Raw genomic sequence first — 19,803 nt, forward strand, 5'->3', positions numbered from 1 at the left:
TAACCCTTCATTACCCCATATCCCACCGCTACACGGGAATGATAAGAGAGTGGCCAAGTGCCAGAATAGGCGCATATTCCAGATGTGCCTTTCTGGGGTGGCTGGGGGCAGATGTTTTTAGCCGGGGGGGGGGGGGGGGGGGGCAATAACCGTGGACCCTCTCCAGGCTATTAATATCTGCCCTCAGTCACTGGCTTTACTACTCTGGTGGAGAAAATTGCGCGGGAGCCCACGCCAATTTTTTCCGCCATTTAACCCTTTAATTTAATAGCTAGAACGGCCAAATTTTGCATATACACACTACTAACATTAGTAGTGTGGAATATGGAAAAAAAAAAGGTGATATGAGATGGTTTACTGTATGTAAACCAAGTCTCATATCATGTCGGGTTTAGGAAGGAGATAGCAAAAGCCGGTAATTGAATTACCGGCTTTAAAGCTATCTAGCGCTGTATGAAGTAAGAATATATATACATATATGGGTCTGCTGACATTATATATATATATATAGAGAGAGAGAGAGAGAGAGAGAGAGAGAGAGAGAGAGAGAGAGAGAGAGAGAGAGAGAGAGAGAGAGAGAGAGAGAGAGAGAGAGAGAGAGAGAGAGAGAGAGAGAGACAGTATATATGTTTGTGTGTTTTTTACACATGGATCCCTTGTATAGCCGTATGATGGTTTTGCAAGCCTGCGAGAAAAACACGCAGTACGGATGCCATACGGATTACATACGGAGGATGCCATGCGCAAAAAACTTTGAAACACCCTGCCTACGGAGGAGCTACGGACCACTATTTTGGGGACTTTTCAGCGTATTACGGCCGTAATATACGGACCGTATTTTTCAACGCTGAGTGTGAGGCCGGCCTAATAGATAAAGGGATCCAACATGACCTATACTAAGAATAACCATATGAAAAGGGGGAAGAGAAAAGGAATAGGTCACACATAGGGGATCACCTGAGGCAAGGAATCAGCATAAAATCTTGGTTTTTTTTTACACAAAAAACATGTACAAAACATTTAAAAACACTAAAATCAGTCACACGTGACATGACGTCTTATCTACAGCTCATAATAGAGCCCACCACCTGAAAAAACAACCAAAAAATGTGTACAAACTAATGTATACAATCTTACTATCTATATGAACAGCATTTCAAAAACCTGAAAACCTATGTGCTAAATCACTTGTATAGTTTTGAGTCATAGAATTATTATCCATTTGCATATTAGCTTGTGTTGTATTTGTATTTAACAAGCCAAAACAAAAACAGTGGGCTCAATAATGAATTGGACCCAACTGATACACACAGGACATATAGAAAAAGCCTACAAGCTTGCACAGAGTCCCGACTAAATATTCTCAACTCAAGGGCTATGTACATGGACCAACATAGACGGCCAAATGGCCAACCACAGATGCATACATATGGTAACAGAAAGGGGCTGTAAGCACCAATCATACCCAATAGCAAAAGGCGGTGCTGTAATTAAAGGATCACCCACAGGGAGTTAGGCCAGGTGGTGCCAAGACCCGACGCGTGTTGCCACTTTAAGTGGCTTCGTCAGGGGTACCCTGGCTAATGGCTAATAATTCTATGACTCAAAACTATACAAGTGATTTAGCACATAGACTTTCATGTGTTTGAAATGCTGTTCATATAGATAGTAAGATTGTATACATTCGTTTGTACACATTTTTGGGGAGTTTTTTCAGGTGGGGGGCTCTAATATGAGCCGTAGATAAGACGTCATGTCACATGTGTGACTACTTTTAGTGTTTTTAAATGTTTTGTGCATGTTTTTTTGTGTCAAATAAAAACAAGATGTTATGTGGATTCCTTGCCTTGGGTGATCTACTATGTGTGACCTATTCCAGTTCTCTTCCCCTTTTTCTACATGCCTCTTCAGTGACTACCGACAGGAACAACCACCCTGAAGGTTGTTTGTAGATTTTACTTACAAACATGTTCATCCAGCGCAGCCTCCAATAATTAGTATATACCATAATACTTTTTGCTTTTCATCCATTGTTTTTTGTACCAAAACCAAGAAATGGATATAAAAGATAAATAAAACTGAAATTTCCACATTATATTTCCAGTTATTAGGATAAGACTGGCGTTGTGTGTCTTGGACAATGACTTTGGTTAAAACAGGACAGTTAACTACTTAGACAAGAGAGGAAACCTAACGCTTAACTAGTCAATTTAACACACAGCTCCTTCAGCAACTTTTAGCCTATGAGCAACTACATCTTTAATGCGCTGGCGCATCTCCCAAAGCCGCCGTCTTTTCCCTGAACTGGCTTTGCCATTGCTTTTGTGGTAGCCCTGCTGCTGCCATCTTTTTCCATCACTCGGACAACCCCTTATCAGTAGGTTTCCCCCCAGTACAATAACTCTTCTACTCGCCTCCCGTGCCGTTCCAGAAGTGTTGACAATAGGTCACGTGATCCCTGTGGCCAATCAGTGCTGGCTTCATTCTCCTTTCCCATGGACATACTTGACATCTGGAGGAAGTTAAAACTGCAGCAGTAATGATTGCGTGATATAGCGTAACGAGAGCCAATTCAGACACAGCGGGAGCAGTACCAGTATGTAGGTCATAGGAAACCGTACAAATTGATATGTGAGATTCAATGTCTTATCCCAGCGCTATTCGTGTTTTTATCATATGTAAATGAGCTCTTAAGATCTATGGGCTGGACATAGATCCACTTGAGAATCTGCCTCCAGAGATTATTTCATATGAAAGAGGGCATTACCAGTGAGAGACATGTGGATCAGGAGAGCAGACTGTCAGTTGTTACATGTCTCACACAGGTAACTTTTATGTATAATAAGCTCTGGGGCAGATTCTCTGGAAGATCTATGTCCAGCTAGAAGATATAAATATATTTATAGATTTCTAGATATATAGATTTATAAAAATAAATAAAAAGGATTTCTCAGGAATGACACATCAGATTGCAGATATCAAGGTATTATTTAACTCAATTTTCTATGAACTACATGGCCATATAGGTGGCTAAGGAGGGTAGACCCTACTGACAGATGCCCTATGTATTCTTATGGACTGTATTACTAACACCACGGTGACCCTACAAATATTCTGCTGATGCCTTTAGGCTTATGGGAGGTGAAACATTACAGGTGGAGTAACAGTACCAGGCAGAGTCACTCAGATATGGACATCACAGAGGTGCAGAGAAATGACCTTGGTGTTCAAAAAAGCCCAGCAGTTCTTTCTTTTTGTTTGCACTGGGGCTGTCCCGGAGATGGAGGCCCCACCAACAGTAACTGATGGCTTAATAAGTATAGGATAACAATGTAAAGTACTGGAAAGGATAAAAACTCAGCAAATCCTTCTCCTGATTCAAGGGTTGATCCTCGGCACGTCCTAGGAAGATTATTCACCATCGTCCAATAATATCTATGCACTTATAAGGTGTCTGTACGCCAAATATCCCCCCAGCATGCTTCAATATCCAGATCAGAAAGACGCCTGGACTGGCCCGCTCTGTTCTTTGTAGGCTTTTTTTTTCCCTCAGGATGTGGGAATGGAAAGTTTCTGCTCCCGGTGAACTGTTTAACACTGAGTGTGCCTGTTTGGACCTCAGCAATTAAGGTCTTTGTTGCAGTCGGATCAGACAAAGAAACAAGCCATGGTAGAAGGTTTATATGAAATATATATCTATGTGACGAATCTGTAGGTCACCCTATATTGGTATAGCAGAAACAAAACAAAACAAAAGGAGCTGACCGTATCTTGCAACATGATCCCATGCAAATACTATACAAATATTCCACTTCTACATCTTCTGAACAGTGGACCTTGCAATGTATAAAAGGAGAACAGTCGCAGAGCTGCATTCACCGACATGGTACACGCAATCCTTTGCACACATTATGGGCAATTTCATACAACAAAAGGCTGTCTGTGGTTGCAAAATGATAGTGGAAACATGACGTGCACAGGGAGCAGACAAGCTTCACGTAGATGCAGCCTCCAGTGCTAACTATGGAGTAACCCTGCTGCCAGATGTGTCTCAATACAGTCTGCAAGTAAAAACCTGGGGATAGTTCTGCATGATTGCATGCTTGATACATACACTGACTATGCTGTGTGTTGGAAATTAGGTGAATGGAAAAAAATACAGCACAACAAGAAACCTATATAGTCCAAATCTCAGCCTAGGAATCACATGTGTAAAACACAGGAAAAATTGCCTTAATAGTTCTTGTAAAAGAAGTCAGAAGTACATACCCATAGGATGAAGGCATCAAAGAGGTCCAGTCCCCAGGTCAAAAGTGGCCAGTTTGTGCTCATATTCTATTCCCCTTTTTTGCTCTGGTGACAGATCATCATCAACCCTTTGAAACCATTTTTCAATTTTACATTTGCATTTTTTTCTCCCAATTTTTCCAGATCCAGAGCTCTTATTTTTCTGTTGACCTAGCCATATGTAGCACGTATGTAAAAAGTGGGGTGAAATGGTAGAAAAAATTAATCCCCCCCATTGTATTTTGGGTTTTGTTTTTAGTGTTCATTGCATGATAAAAACGACCTGACAGCATGATTCTCAATATCAGTACAATTACGGCAATATTAAACTTGCACAGATTTCTGTTTCAATTTAGTGGGGGGAAAATTATTATTTTTTTAAACCCAGAAATGTTTAATTTTTCCATTAATGGAGCTTTGTGATGACTTGTTTAATGTACAGCAAGCTTATCGGACTCCTTTAAAACGCTTTTATCCGATCAACAGATTTAAGGTATACAAACTTTAGTTTTAGCAGTGAGTGAGCAAGGTCTGTAGAGAAAACTCACACTGCTGTCTATCTGATATAATACTGGATAGAAGAGAAACTTGGCACTCAAATGGAAGAGTAGCTTGAAAAAGTATTCATTTATTGTGCATCCAACAGGCAAAAAAGCTGAACATTTTTGGTCCACATCCAGGCCTTCATCAGAACAAATTACTTGTCTAGTAGATAATGTTATTATCCTGCTGTTTGCAGATCCACAAAACATTTCAAAATGCATGGATGCCGCAGTGAGACTTGTGTGTGTCAGCGCACAAGGATATGTGACCGGGGTCGCGAAGATGATCTAATACTGGAGACACCAGGGGTGCTGAGGTAAGAAGAGGCTGCTCACACTGCTGTGCACCTTGTCTATCTGATCTAATACTGGAGGTGGGTGCTGAAGAAAGATGAGGCTGCTCACACTGCTGTGCACCTTGTCTATCTGATCTAATACTGGAGGTGGGTGCTGAAGAAAGAAGAGGCTGCTCACACTGCTGTGCACCTTGTCTATCTGATCTAATACTGGAGGTGGGTGCTGAGGTAAGAAGAGGCTGCTCACACTGCTACCCACCATGTCTATCTGATCTAATACTGGAGATACCTGTGGTGCTGAGGTAAAAAGAGGCTGCTCACACTGCTGTGCACCTTGTCTATCTGATCTAATACTGGAGGTGGGTGCTGAGGTAAGAAGAGGCTGCTCACACTGCTACCCACCAAGTCTATCTGATCTAATACTGGAGATACCTGTGGTGCTGAGGTAAAAAGAGGCTGCTCACACTGCTGTGCACCTTGTCTATCTGATCTAATACTGGAGGTGGGTGCTGAGGTAAGAAGAGGCTGCTCACACTGCTACCCACCATGTCTATCTGATCTAATACTGGAGATACCTGTGGTGCTGAGGTAAAAAGAGGCTGCTCACACTGCTGTGCACCTTGTCTATCTGATCTAATACTGGAGGTGGGTGCTGAAGCAAGAAAAGGCTGCTAACACTGCTGTGCACCTTGTCTATCTGATCTAATACTGGAGACACCAGGGGTGCTGAGGTAAGAAGAGGCTGCTCACACTGCTGTGCACCTTGTCTACCTGATCTAATACTGGAGGTGGGTGCTAAGGTAAGAAGAGGCTGCTCACACTGCTACCCACCATGTCTATCTGACCTAATACTGGAGATACCGGTGGTGCTGAGGTAAGAAGAGGCTGCTCACACTGTTGTCCACCATGTCTGATCTAATACTGGAGGTACCAGAGGTGATGAGGAAAAAAAAGGCTGCTCACACTGCTGTCCATCCCACCTATCTGATCTAAAAAAAAAAAGGATTTATCAAAGGTGCAGATGTAAAAATTGGTAATTCACATTGTTATCCACCCTGTCTATCTGATCCAATACTGGAGATACCAAGGGTTTCAAAGTAAGAATAGATTGTTCACAGTGCTGTCCACGCTATCAATTCCAATATTAGCAATGCCAAGGGAATTGAAGTAAGAAGAGATTTCTCACACTGCTGTCCAGCGATATCAGCAGTGGTAAGGCAAGAAGAAGCTCCTCACACTGCTGTGCACCATGTCTATCTGATCTAATACTGGAGACACCTGCTGTGATGAGGTAAGAAGAGGCCGCTCACATTGCCGTCCATCCTACCTATCTGATCTAAAAAAAATGGATATATCAAAGGTGCTGAAGTAAAAATTGGTCATTCACACTTTTGTCCACTCTGTCTATCTGATCCAATAAAGGAGATACCAAGGGTTTCAAGGTAAGAAGAGACTGCTTATACTGCTGTCCACCCTGTCTAGCTGATCTGGTACTGGAGATTCCCTACAGTGCCCGAAGGTAAAAAAAAAATATATATATATATAAAATTTAAAAAAAATGCTAGCACAGCTGTCTACCATGTCCATCTGATCTAATACTGGATATATCAGGAGTGCTGACATAAAAAGAGGTCACTCACACTGTTGTCCACCATATCAGATCCAAAATGCAAGATACCAAGGGTGTTGAGGTAAGAAGAGACTGCACACACTGCTGTCCAACCTATCTATATGATCTAACACTGGAGACACCAGGAGTGCTGAGGTAAGAGGCTGCTCACAATGCTGTCCACCCTGTCTTCCTAGTAAGAATGAAAGACACCAAAAAGTCATCCACCCCATTTAAGTTGTATTCCTAGTGCCGTTGGTGTCCACTATGTGATTGAATCCGGCCCTATTATGATGCGAAGCATTGAAAATGAAAATCATGTTTATCAACTAAGTCTCAATAGTTAAAAATAATATAAAGGGGTTGACCGGGATATTGCTGTGCTGCTGGTCTGACCGGAGCGCTCCCCTTAGCTACTGGCAAATGTAGTTTTGTCTCTACAGCATGGAAAAAACGCAGGGGGCGGTAGGTTGTCTGCAAGCAGGAGCTCCTTACCTAGGCTACCCAGACAACAGGGTGGCCAGTAACTTAGGCAATGAGCTGTACACTATAAAATGTACACCAATTTAAGAACTTGAAACATTCATAATTACTGCTGCAGCCAATAACAGGCTGACCGTTTAGGCCAGCAACGTGCTGCAGCATTCACATAGCTGGAGTCACAGGGAAAATAAAAAAAGATTTATAGCTTTTTTTGTTGTTTTATCTCAATTTTAAGAGTTTATAAAATCCCATATGATCCCTTTAACTTTTTTTTTTTCTTTGCACCCAGTTCTTTTAATCAGAATTGTCCACATACTTCACTAACAAAAGAAAAGAAAGCAAATCAGGAAGTCTACAAAATCCCAGGGACAATCCGCAAAACTGTGACCTGCAACAGTCGCTGCTGGGAAGTTCATGGAATAATATTAAACTAGCAGGTTTATAGTGATCGCTGCTAGAAAGGGAGAAGATTTATGCAAGGGAGGGAGAGGAAAATGAGAAACCGGTCAGGGAAAGATACTGTCTACGTGGAAAGAAGAGGCAAGAAGCCAATGCTGGGGAAAGCAGGGGGGGCACAAGAGCTGCACGCTCAACATCAAACTCAATGATACACAGATCTCCGTCTACCCTCGGAGGACCTTCATATTCTCACAGTGATATGAACCGATATCTCGGGACCGCCGCTCCTCCACGCTTTTTGTTTGGGGGGTACTTTCCGTTGTGCAAAATAAGAACCATAGTTTTATTTTTCCACTATACTACAAAGATTTAAACAAAGCATGTCCAAAGGAAATCCTTCCAGGTAATGCAATGCCATTCCCAACTTCACGATATATATATATATATATATATATATATATATATATATATATATATATATATAAATAAAAGAGTTTTATAACCAAAAATACTAAAACGCAGGAGAGGTGATATATTGTGGCATAAAGCACAGAAAAACCAACACCTTGAATTCTGCAGTCAGCAAGCAGGTCTGGCAGCACAGCACATTCCACCCCAATGCACCCAGGCCCTGCGGCAGGAAAAGGATTAAATGCCCACGGAGGAGGGGTGTAAAATGAGCCAGCTTCCACCACTCCAAAGTTCCCGGAGATTCGGGAGGAGGGGCGCATCTGGAAGTAGTGACAGACACAAGGAAAGGAATTCTAAGGAAAATCTGTACTACTCAAAACAAAAACAAGGTGATAAAGTGTGACAAGTCTAAAGGTACCGTCACACTAAGCGACGCTGCAGCGATACCGACAACGATCCGGATCGCTGCAGCGTCGCTGTTTGGTCGCTGGAGAGCTGTCACACAGACAGCTCTCCAGCGACCAACGATGACGGTAACCAGGGTAAACATCGGGTTACTAAGCGCAGGGCCGCGCTTAGTAACCCGATGTTTACCCTGGTTACCATCGTTAAAGTAAAAAAAAACAACCACTACATACTTACCTACCGCTGTCTGTCCCCGGCGCTCTGCTTCTCTGCTCTGGCTTTGAGCACAGCGGCCGGAAAGCAGAGCGGTGACGTCACCGCTCTGCATTCCGGCTGCCCGGCGCTCACAGCCAGAGCAGAGAAGCAGAGCGCCGGAGGACAGACAGCGGTAGGTAAGTATGTAGTGGTTGTTTTTTTTTACTTTAACGATGGTAACCAGGGTAAACATCGGGTTACTAAGCGCGGCCCTGCGCTTAGTAACCCGATGTTTACCCTGGTTACCAGCGAAGACATCGCTGAATCGGTGTCACACACGCCGATTCAGCGATGTCTGCGGGGAGTCCAGCGACGAAACAAAGTTCTGGCCTTTCTTCCCCGACCAGCGACATCACAGCAGGGGCCTGATCGCTGCTGCCTGTCACACTGGACGATATCGCTAGCCAGGACGCTGCAACGTCACGGATCGCTAGCGATATCGTCTAGTGTGACGGTACCTTAAGGCTGTGTGCACAACTGCGGTTTTTTCCCCGATAAAAACGCTATAAAACCGCAAAAAAAACGCATACAATAAGCATCCCATCATTTAGAATGAATTCCGCATGTTTTGTGCACATGATGCGTTTTTTTCCGCGAAAAAAACGCATCGCGGCAAAAAACGCAGCATGTTCATTTCTTGCAGAAAATGTCCGGAATTCTCAAAAATTTTCTGCAAGAAATCCTGAACGTGTGCACATAGCCTTAGGCTACATTCACACTTTGCGTTTTGGCTGCTTTTTTGTGTGCAAATTTTAAGCTGTGTTTACAGTACCAGTACCAAGAGACAAATGTACATCATAAAAAAGCAACAAAAATGCTTCTTTACTGCCTAGAGAGCAGGTTTTGTCTGCAGAAAAACGCAACGTGTGAACATAGCCTTTAAGTGAGTCGGGTCCATGGTAAATGTTACACTCATTAGATGTGGGGGTACGCACATGTAAGCTACCACCCTGGAACACCAGATCAGTGCTGCTCCATACAATAAATTGCCGCTATATGAATGACACCCAGGCAGTGCCTACATAAATAGTCAACAAAAATTCCCTAAAATACTGACTGGTGCCTGGAAAGAGGAAGGCGATCCATTACCAAGGTTACTGGTTTGACAGGGGACATCCGAGACACTTATGTCATATACAAATTATTACCTAGAGCAACAAAGAGGAGTCAGGGGCCCACATTCTCTCAAAATGTATGGGGGTCACAGATAACGGCTTGCCCCCTCGTCCTTTTCCTTGTTGTTAAAACTACATGCAAACAGCCAGACACAGGCAGCACTACCGTGCCCATGTGTGGGGCCTGCACAGAATGACATAGGGGGTCACAGGTTGTGCTCCCCAGCACTAGACCGTGTGTCATACCGGCCTCCTCTGACGCTGCGGCCGCTTCTCCTATCAGTCCCGCTCTCTCCATTTCTCCTCGCCGCTCTCAGTGTCGCGCCGGTTCCCCGCGTCCTCTTCCTGCTGCTCGGGGATTTCGGCGTGGGGTGCGCGCTCCTCTTCCCCCCCGTCCTGTACCTGCTCCTCACATGCGCCTTAGGACGCGGGCGTGCACTTCTTCCTCCAGTTAACCATTTCGGACCCTCCCTGCTCCTGTCTCCTCCAATCAGGTACTTCTTTGGGCTATATCAGGCCTCGCCTCCATAATGGAGGTGCCTGATTGTTGTGTGCAGTTTGTACCTTCGTTTGGCCCTGTCTGGTTCAGATCCTTTTCTGCTCCAGTCTGGTCCGTTTTCTCAGGCTCATTCTCCTCCTGTCTTCCCTCCGTTTTCCCAGCCTGTCTCCCTTGGTTCATCCCTTCCTCCCCTCTCCCTTTTACTTTCATTCCCAGGATTTCTCCTCCACTTCCGTCCTTCCCTTCTGTCCTTTCCAGAGCCGTCCCTCTTGGTGCCAGCTGTTGCGGTATTGTTCCCCTCGGGCCTGCTCCCCAACTATCCCTGTATAGGGGTTGTCATCTCGGGTTCGCTCGCCCCTGGGTGTATCAGTACCGTGACCCAGAGGGTCCACTCTCTGTCCGGTTCTTCCGTCCTCACGGTCACTATAGGACTGCGCTCAGATTTCATCAGAGTGCAGTCAGATTGTCAGTCTTCCGTCCTCACGGTCACTATTGGACTGCGCTCAGATTACATCAGAGTGCAGTCAAATTGTCACAACGTGTCATATTCACATGAAGCATCTTTGCAGCTTTTGTGGAGTGCTGGATGTTCTCCCAATTTATTACAAAACAGAGGGCAGAAAAAAAATTGAAAATTAACATATTTGGACAGGGAATAACTATCTAATCCCTGAAGAGCCGGTGTGAATGGAGCGGAGAGTGATCATACACACTGGAATTCATTCTTAATGGGAGCACCGGACATTGTCGACTGATGTACTTGTTCGTCTCTAGCACTCCCATAGAAATGCACATCATCAGCAATGCACATCAACCACCGCTCCATTCAGCCCAAGGTTCTCAGGATTGCTGGGGGCCACAGCAGTCAGATCCCCAATCGGAAAGTTATCCCCTATACCATGGATGGAAAATAACTTCAAACTTGAGAAAATCCTCTCAAAATGGAATCTGTCACCAGGTTTTTGCTATGAAATCTGAGAACAGCATAATGTAGGGGCAGAGACCCTGATTCCAGAAATGCGTCGCTTACTGAGCTGCTTGCTGTCACTTATCTGCTGAGGATCTTGCAGTTCTCTGAATGCGGAGCTGTGTATAACCCCGCCCACACCACTGATTGGCAGCTTTCTCATAAAGAGACCAATCAGTGGTTGAGGCGGGGTTGGACTACATGGCAGCAGGTTTACTAGTCCTCCAGTGATAAAATCAAAATTTTATCAGCAGGAGAGTATCAAAACTACACTAAGCGGCCCAGAAAGTGACACATTACTGGAATCAAGGTCTCTGATTATGCTGCTCTCAGATTAAGTGTCAAAACCCTGGACAGATTCCTTTTTTTAAAAAAAATATTTAAAGTTGGAAGCATTGCTAATTCAGCTATACTGTACATCTTAGATGAAGCTTCACTTGTAGGTAGCTTTATGAGCCATCTACAAAGTGAGGAGTCTGAAAACCCAGCTGCACATAAGCTTTATTCCTGAGCACAAGTGAAGCAGTTTTCCAATCCAAGAGAATGGAAAAATTCAGAACGATTGCCAAGCAGGCGGTCACTTATAATGGTTCCTCTAGTCCAGCTGTGGAGCAGAGAATACATTTCTTTACATGTACTACAGTGTTAAAGGAGAACTCCCGGAAGCGCAAAACCATGCCGCCACCAATGTACTTCTATTACTAGCTGTCCTGGGGTATCCCGCACCACTATAAGGGGACATAACTTTCTTAGGACCATTTTCTTTTTACACGCTCTCTTAAAAACACACAGCAAATTGCAGTGTTTTCACACCATTTATTTTTAGTTAAAAAATAGTAGCAAATTATTGAAACATTTAGGCTAAGTGCACACGTTCAGGAATTCATGCAGAAAATTCCTGAGAATTCCGGACATTTTCTGCATGAAATCCGCAAGAAAACCGCATGCGTTTTTGCCGCGGTTTTTTCCGGACACTTCCCAATGCATTTTGGAGTGGGAAATCCGCAAAAAAACCGCAAAAAGATAGAGCATGTCCGGATTTTGTGCGGTATGCGTTTTTTTTGGCGGAAAAAAACGCATCATGTGCACAAAACATCCGGAATTCATTCTAAATGATGGGATGCTTATTGTAGGCGGTTTTATTGCGGTTTTATAGCGTTTTTATCGGGAAAAACCGCGAAAAAACCGCAACGTGTGAACACAGCCTTACACTTTTACACATTGGGGGAGCTTTACAAAGTTAAGTGAACCAGAATCCTGCCTCTATTGACATCAAAAACTGATTTATATGCCTTGCAGCACACATTTATTTTGTGTTTTAGACACACTTGAAGCATTATTTTTTCAAAATGCGACTTTACTCAAAGATACCTTTTTTCCCTATAGGCTTTTCCTCGGATGCTATCAAAATAATAAAGAAAATGTAAAAAAAAAAATAAGCAAAAATGTTCTAAAGTAAAAAAATTCCTCCAAAAAGCATTGCTGTGTATAAAGAACTTCTAGAATGCGCTGGTAGAGATCACATTAGCCTGTACATTTTATTCTCCAAGCTCATGTCACAAGGAACCAACAAGTTTTACTGCAAAACTAAATGGAGTTGCGTATTGTAAAAAAAAGAAAAAAAAAAAGTGCTGCACATTCCAGAAAAAAAAAGGAAACTAATTTGCTACAAAACAAGGTCCAAGTACAGTGAAGGAGGAGATAAGAAATTCCAGTAATGGCTTCAATGGAAAACGACACAAAAAAATTAGACAACACCATAGGAGACAAGGCTTATCTCATCTCCGGAGGAGACACCACGAAACTCTAAAGGTACTGTCACACTAGACGATATCGCTAGCGATCCGTGACGTTGCAGCGTCCTCGCTAGCGATATCGTCCAGTGTGACACGCAGCAGCGATCAGGCCCCTGCTGTGCTGTCGCTGGTCGGGGAAGAAAGGCCAGAACTTTATTTCGTCGCTGGGTCTCCCCGCAGACATCGCTGAATCGGCGTGTGTGACAGCGACCAACGATCAGGCCCCTGCTGGGAGATCGTTGGTCGCTGAATAAAGTCCAGAACTTTATTTCGTCGCTGGACTCCCCGCAGACATCGCTGAATCGGCGTGTGTGACACCGATCCAGCGATGTCTTCACTGGTAACCAGGGTAAACATCGGGTAACTAAGCGCAGGGCCGCGCTTAGTAACCCGATGTTTACCCTGGTTACCATCCTAAAAGTAAAAAAAACAAACACTACATACTTACCTAACGCTGTCTGTCCTCCAGCGCTGTGCTCTGCTCTCCTCCTGTACTGGCTGTGAGCGTCGGTCAGCCGGAAAGCAGAGCGGTGACGTCACCGCTCTGCTTTCCGGCCGCTGTGCTCACAGCCAGTACAGGAGGAGTGCAGAGCACAGCGCTGGAGGACAGACGGCTGTAGGTAAGTATGTAGTGTTTGTTTTTTTTACTTTTAGGATGGTAACCAGGGTAAACATCGGGTTACTAAGCGCGGCCCTGCGCTTAGTTACCCAATGTTTACCCTGGTGACCGGCATCGTTGGTCGCTGGAGAGCGGTCTGTGTGACAGCTCTCCAGCGACCAAACAGCGACGCTGCAGCGATCCGGATCGTTGTCGGTATCGCTGCAGCGTCGCTAAGTGTGACGGTACCTTAATGCCGGGGTCACGCTAGAGAGAGATACGGACGAGTGAGAGGCAAATAACGCATTGCACGCGGCACAATGTTTCTCTATGGGGCAGCTTCCATCAGCCGTATATTTCTCGGCCTTATTTTACAGGCTGAGAAAATCGCAGCATGCTGCGATTGTCAGCGTATTCCTTCAAAAATACACCAATGCAAGTCTATGGGGGCGAGAAAAATACAGATTACGCATGGACCACACGTCTGACTTGCGAGAAATACGCAGCGGTGTTCTATAGAAAAGCCGGCAATTCAGCGCGGTGTACAGTAAAATCTCACTGGCAGGTTAGAATAGAATAGATAAAATAAATAAATGTCTACACATAGTATAGAAAAATATTTAGAATTGAGAGTCCTCAGTGGTTTGATACCTTTTTATGGCTTTCTGAAAAGATGGTAAATTGCAAGCTTTCGAGACTACACAGGTCTTTTCATCAGGCAAAGACTAGAAGAAATTCTGAAGAATCACATATTTATGCATAACACAGCACAGAAAAAAAAACCATGGATAAGACAGGTGACATGAAGCAGAATTAACATGGGTGATAAACAGTTATGTCCATAAATATTGGACCAGTTCTTAGATAGGGAATGTTTTATTGTTCTCTGATTGGGGTCTGGTTCTGTTGTGATGACCCCACATGGTCTGAAGGGCAAATTCCTTAGTTCCTTAGTTGATGTAAAAAGACAAATCTATGCGACACATTAATTCCTGCACTGAGTGTATTAAAGGTCGTCATCAGCTTATATTCCACAGACTCTTCTGTCTCTTTGAGATTTGAAGTTACCTTTTAATACAAGTAATTTCATGTCCATAATGTTATGATCAGGGAGACAGAAATGTATTGCCACAGGAAGATCCTTTTTTTTTTCTCTTATTGTGTGGCGGTGAGAATTCATATTTGTCCTCAGTTTTTGCCCTGTCTCACCAACATACAGACCCCCAGTTGGACATGTAGTACAAATAATTAGGTACACCACATTAGAAGTGACGCAGCTGAAAGTACCTGGGATCTTGTAGTCCTGATGTGAATTGGGGATCTTTACGCATCTTGTCCGTGGTCATTATAAATGGACAGGTTTTTCATTTTTTTTGATTGCAAGGAAAGGTTCCTACAGCTGTTGGAGGGGACAGGGAGCTTTTGACAATGATACTTCTTAGATTTGGGGGCTGCCTAAAACACAGTAGTGGGGGGGCCTGGGAAAATGGATTGTAAGCGGGCAACTTTTTGTAGTAAAGGTTGTCTAAAAATCACTAAAATTGACAAATCTCCGGGCCCGGATGGGATACACCCCCGAGTACTGCAGGAATTAAGTACAGTCATTGATAGACCATTATTTTTAATCTTTAAAGACTCCATAATAACAGGGTCTGTACCACAGGACTGGCGTATAGCAAATGTGGTGCCAATATTCAAAAAGGGGACAAAAACTGAACTCGGTAATTATAGGCCAGTAAACTTAACCTCTACTGTGGGTAAAATCCTGGAGGGCATTCTAAGGGATGCTATGCTGGAGTATCTGAAGAGGAATAACCTCATGACCCAGTATCAGCACGGGTTTACTAGGGACCGTTCAAGTCAGACTAATCAGATCAGCTTCTATGAAGAGGTAAGTTCCGGACTGGACAAAGGGAACCCAGTGGACGTAGTGTATATGGACTTTTCAAAAGCTTTTGATACGGTGCCACACAAAAGGTTGATACATAAAATGAGAATAATGGGGATAGGAGAAAATATGTGCAAGTGGATTGAGAGCTGGCTCAGGGATAGGAAACAAAGGGTGGTTATTAATAGAGCACACTCGGACTGGGTCGCAGTTAGCAGTGGGGTACCACAGGGGTCAGTATTGGGCCCTCTTCTTTTTAACATATTTATTAACCCTCTGTCAGGGGCAACTGATCTGACAGGCGCAGCTCACTTAGTTTCATTTCTCTATTTTCAGTGGTTTGTCTGGGAAACACCATCCTCCCAGCACCTTCATAACTTTAAAGGCTGTGTGAAACCTCAGAGCTGCAGGAGATCAGATATCAGTGTTTTGGCTTCTCAGGCTCATTGCCCCTGAATGCGTCACACCTTTGACGATTAGAATTTGCTGTTTTTATTTATCCCAATTTTTTTTTAGCTTGTTATATGAATAGCTAGTGCTAAATTTGTGGATTTGTCATAGAAGGTTTTGTTAGAAATAAGAGTGTGCTTCTCAGGCACATTGCGCCCTAACTAGTGTTGAGCGATACCGTCCGATACTTGAAAGTATCGGTATCGGATAGTATCGGCCGATACCCGAAAAGTATCGGATATCGCCGATACCGATATCCGATACCAATACAAGTCAATGGGACACCAAGTACCGGAAGGTATCCTGATGGTTCCCAGGGTCTGAAGGAGAGGAAACTCTCCTTCAGGCCCTGGGATCCATATTAATGTGTAAAATAAAGAATTAAAATAAAAAATATTGATATATTCACCTCTCCGGCGGCCCCTGGACATCACCGCGGGTAACCGGCAGGCTTCTTTGTTTAAAATGCGCGCGTTTAGGACCTGAGGAATGACGTCGCGGCTTCTGATTGGTCGCATGCCGCCCATGTGACCGCCACGCGACCAATCAGAAGCCGCGACGTCATTCCTCAGGTCCTAAATTCCTAGAATGAGGAGTTTAGTGCCTGAGAATGACGTCGCGGCTTCTGATTGGTCGCGTGGCGGTCACATGGGCGGCACGCGACCAATCAGAAGCCGCGACGTCATTCTTCAGGTCCTAAACGCGCGCATTTTAAACAAAGAAGCCTGCCGGTTACCCGCGGTGATGTCCAGGGGCCGCCGGAGAGGTGAATATATCAATATTTTTTATTTTAATTCTTTATTTTACACCTCACTATGGATCCGATACCGATACCACAAAAGTATCGGATCTCGGTATCGGAATTCCGATACCCGATACTTGCGGTATCGGAATGCTCAACACTAGCCCTAACACATTCTCTCTCTTGCTTCTGCTTTTCTTCTGAAATGGCGAGAAGAATATTTGACTTGTCCAATGCCCTTCATGTTGAGCAAGTGCAAAATATACTGCTTGATGATGAGACAGACCCCTTACAGCTAGAAGATTTAGGGGAAGAAAGTGACATTGATTCAGAAGATGATGTGGAAGAATGTCCAGATGTGTCTGATACAGATCAAGATGGAGAGAGTGAGGAGGATGCTCAAGACATAGAAACATATTACCGTATATACTCGAGTATAAGCCGACCCGAGTATAAGCCGACCCCCCTAATTTTGCCACAAAAAACTGGGAAAACTTATTGACTCGAGTATAAGCCTAGGGTGGAAATGCAGCAACTGCAGGTGAATTTCAAAAATAAAAATAGATACCAATAAAAGTAAAATTAATTGAGACATCAGTAGCTGCGTTCATATATCCCCATATCTGCCCCATACTGTGCTCTGCTGCGTTCATATATCCCCATATCTGCCCCATACTGTGCTCTGCTGCATTCATAAATCCCCATATCTGCCCCATACTGTGCTCTGCTGCGTTCATATATCCCCATATCTGCCCCATACTGTGCTCTGCTGCGTTCATATATCCCCATATCTGCCCCATACTGTGCTCTGCTGCATTCATATATCCCCATATCTGCCCCATACTGTGCTCTGCTGCGTTCATATATCCCCATATCTGCCCCATACTGTGCTCTGCTGCGTTCATATATCCCCATATCTGCCCCATACTGTGCTCTGCTGCGTTCATATATCCCCATATCTGCCCCATACTGTGCTCTGCTGCGTTCATATATCCCCATATCTGCCCCATACTGTGCTCTGCTGCATTCATATATCCCCATATCTGCCCCATACTGTGCTCTGCTGCGTTCATATATCCCCATATCTGCCCCATACTGTGCTCTGCTGCATTCATAAATCCCCATATCTGCCCCATACTGTGCTCTGCTGCGTTCATATATCCCCATATCTGCCCCATACTGTGCTCTGCTGCGTTCATATATCCCCATATCTGCCCCATACTGTGCTCTGCTGCATTCATATATCCCCATATCTGCCCCATACTGTGCTCTGCTGCGTTCATATATCCCCATATCTGCCCCATACTGTGCTCTGCTGCATTCATAAATCCCCATATCTGCCCCATACTGTGCTCTGCTGCGTTCATATATCCCCATATCTGCCCCATACTGTGCTCTGCTGCGTTCATATATCCCCATATCTGCCCCATACTGTGCTCTGCTGCATTCATATATCCCCATATCTGCCCCATACTGTGCTCTGCTGCGTTCATATATCCCCATATCTGCCCCATACTGTGCTCTGCTGCGTTCATATATCCCCATATCTGCCCCATACTGTGCTCTGCTGCATTCATATATCCCCATATCTGCCCCATACTGTGCTCTGCTGCATTCATATATCCCCATATCTGCCCCATACTGTGCTCTGCTGCATTCATATATCCCCATATCTGCCCCATACTGTGCTCTGCTGCGTTCATATATCCCCATATCTGCCCCATACTGTGCTCTGCTGCGTTCATATATCCCCATATCTGCCCCATACTGTGCTCTGCTGCGTTCATATATCCCCATATCTGCCCCATACTGTGCTCTGCTGCGTTCATATATCCCCATATCTGCCCCATACTGTGCTCTGCTGCGTTCATATATCCCCATATCTGCCCCATACTGTGCTCTGCTGTGTTCATATATCCCCATATCTGCCCCATACTGTGCTCTGCTGCGTTCATATATCCCCATATCTGCCCTATACTGTGCTCTGCTGCGTTCATATATCCCCATATCTGCCCCATACTGTGCTCTGCTGCATTCATATATCCCCATATCTGCCCCATACTGTGCTCTACTGCGTTCATATTGCCCCATAGATGCTCGGTATAAGTCTGTGCCATGGCCGCTGCTGCTGCAATAAAAAAAAAAAAAAGCCATACTCACCTCGCTGATTGCAGCTCCCAGCGTCCAGTCCCGGCGTCTCTCCGCTCTGACTGATCAGGTCAGAGGGCGCCGCGCACACTATAAGCGTCATCGCGCCCTCTGACCTGAACAGTCAGAGCGCAGATAGACGCCGGGAAGATGGAGCGGCGCCCGGCGGCTGGAACGTGGACAGGTGAATATAACATACTCACCTAGTCCTGGCGACCCTCGCGCTTTCCCCGGTGCCGCAGCCTCTTCCTCTATCAGCGGTCACCGGCACCGCTGATTAGAGAAATGAATAGGCGGCTCCGCCCCTATGGGAGGTGGAGCCGCCTATTCATTTTTCTAATGAGCAGTCCCACATGACCGCTGAAGAGGGGAAGAAGCTGCAGCACAGAAGACCGTGGGATGGCAGGGGGAGCGTCAGGATCGCTGGGACTAGGTAAGTATACCTCAGCGCCCTCTCCCCCTCACCCGCCGACCCCACCGCTACCGTGACTTGAGTATAAGCCGAGGGGGGCACTTTCAGCCCAAAAATTTGGGCTGAAAATCTCAGCTTATACTCGAGTATATACGGTACTTTTCTGGTTATTAAACATTTTTTTTTTACACCTGATTATGTGTATTCTCATTTATTACATTCCTATTAAGGTAACTGATCACTTTTAGAGCATTGAAATTTTTAAAAAAGGAAAATATAGCCAATTTTCTAGCCTGTGCCGGACAGGCGCAATGCCCCTAAACTTGTTATGAAACATATTGCCCCTGACAGAGGGTTAATGACCTTGTAGGAGGCATTCAGAGTAGAATTTCAATATTTGCAGATTACACTAAACTCTGCAGGGTAATCAATACAGAGGAGGACAATTTTATATTACAGGATGATTTATGTAAACTTGAAGCTTGGGCTGATAAATGGCAA

The 19,803-nt window shown here is 44.5% G+C and overlaps 1 protein-coding gene across 2 annotated transcripts in view; it reads right to left on the reverse strand.

The window, feature by feature from the left end:
* Nucleotides 1-19,803, reverse strand: part of PRKD1 (protein kinase D1) — a 178,861-nt gene that overhangs the window by 133,037 nt on the left and 26,021 nt on the right. Inside the window, exon 1 of one of the 2 annotated variants that reach the window (XM_069730238.1) lies at nt 10,049-10,067. The exons of the other annotated variant lie outside the window; for it this stretch is intronic. The gene's annotated coding sequence lies outside the window, so the exon portion shown is untranslated. Of the gene's footprint in view, nt 1-10,048; nt 10,068-19,803 lie in introns of those variants that run through there. 2 annotated transcript variants of the gene reach the window in all.

The sequence above is a fragment of the Ranitomeya imitator genome, chromosome 1 (assembly GCF_032444005.1).
Source record: "Ranitomeya imitator isolate aRanImi1 chromosome 1, aRanImi1.pri, whole genome shotgun sequence".
Taxonomy (NCBI): Eukaryota; Metazoa; Chordata; class Amphibia; order Anura; family Dendrobatidae; genus Ranitomeya; species Ranitomeya imitator.